The sequence below is a fragment of the Urocitellus parryii genome, chromosome 7, assembly GCF_045843805.1.
Source record: "Urocitellus parryii isolate mUroPar1 chromosome 7, mUroPar1.hap1, whole genome shotgun sequence".
NCBI classification, from domain to species: domain Eukaryota; kingdom Metazoa; phylum Chordata; class Mammalia; order Rodentia; family Sciuridae; genus Urocitellus; species Urocitellus parryii.
In genome coordinates, this window is record NC_135537.1 from 79,053,038 (window position 1) to 79,054,655 (window position 1,618).

Here is a 1,618-nt window from a genome sequence, read left to right on the forward strand (position 1 = left end):
AATACTTGCCCTTTCTGTGACCACCTTATTGTGTTGTGGCATGTTTGAAATAAATTACTGGGTGAGTATTGAAGCAAGATGTGAAACTTTATTTGCTGCTATGGGTCAGAAGGGCAGCAGGCAAGTCACCTGTGCAACTTTTGACCTTTTGCAGAAGATAGGGTACATTTTTATAGTCAAAAACTGCAAGCTACCGGTTAGTCAAAACCATAGCAAGGTACTCATTTCAGCAGCACATATACTAAAATTGGAACAATAAAGAGAATATTAGCATGGTCCCTGAGCAAGGATGACATACAACTTCATGAAGCATTCCATATTTTTAAACATATTAAAAAGATAATGCAGAATGATCAAGTGGTGTTCATCCCACGGATGCAAGATAGGTTCAATATATGAAAATCAATAAATGTAATTCATCACATCAATAGACTTAAAGATAAGAATCATATGCTCATCTCAACTGATGCAGAAAAAAGCATTCAACAAAATACAGTACCCATTCATGTTCAAAACACTAGGAAAATCTAGGGATAATAGGAACATGTCTCAATATCATAAAGGCTATCTATGCTAAACCCAAGGCCAACATCATCCTACATTGAGAAAATTGGAAAGCATTCCCTCTAAAAACTGGAACAAGACATCTTTCACCACTTGTGTTTAACATAGTTTTTGAAACTCTATCCAGAGCAATTAGACAAATGAAAGAAATTAAAGGGATATGGATAGGAAAAGAAGAACTCAAACTTTCACTATTTGCTGATGACATGATTCTATACCAACATGATCCAAAAAATTCTACCAGGCAACTTCGAGAACTAATAAATTAATTCAGCAAAGAAGCAGAATTTTTATCAACACCGGTAGTTCAAAGGCATTTCTGTACATCAATGACAAATCCTCTGAAAGATAGCCTAGGAAAACTATCCCATATGCAATAGCCTCAAAACAAATAAAATAAAATCAATAAAAGAGGTAAAAGATCTCTATAATGAAAAGTACAGAACACTAAAGAAATAAATTAAAGAATATCTCCCTTGTTTTTGTATAAACAGAATTAATATTGTCAAAATGACCATACTACCCAAAGAACTATACAGATTCATTCAATACAATACAGATCAAAATCCCAATAAAATTCCTCATAGAAATAGAAAAAGCAATCATAAAATTCATCTGGAAAAATAAGAGATCCAGAATAGCTAAAGCAATCTTGAGAAAAAAGAGTGAATCAGGTAGCATCACTATACCAAACCTTAAGCTATACTACAGAGCAATAATAACAAACCAGCATGGTATTGACACCAAAATAGACTAGTAGGCCAATGGTACAGAATAGAGGACACAGAGACAAACACACATACATATAGTTATCTCATACTAGACAAAGGTACCAAAAACATATATTGGGGAAAAGATATCCTCTTCAATAAATGGTGCTGGGAAAACTGGAAATCCATATATATATCAAAATGAAATTAAAGCCACTATCTCTCATGATGCACAAAACTCAACACAAGGTAGACCAAGGTCCTAGGAATTAGACCAGAGACCCTGTGCCTAATGGATGAAAAAGTAGGCCCAAATCTTCATTATGTCAAATCAGGCCTTGACT

At 34.1% G+C, this 1,618-nt stretch overlaps 1 non-coding gene across 1 annotated transcript; it reads left to right on the plus strand.

Moving 5' to 3' along the window:
* Positions 1-217: 217 nt before the first annotated feature.
* On the plus strand, positions 218-324 carry LOC113187432 (U6 spliceosomal RNA). The gene has a single exon (XR_003301417.1). It is a non-coding gene; the product is annotated as a U6 spliceosomal RNA (small nuclear RNA).
* Positions 325-1,618: the final 1,294 nt, after the last annotated feature.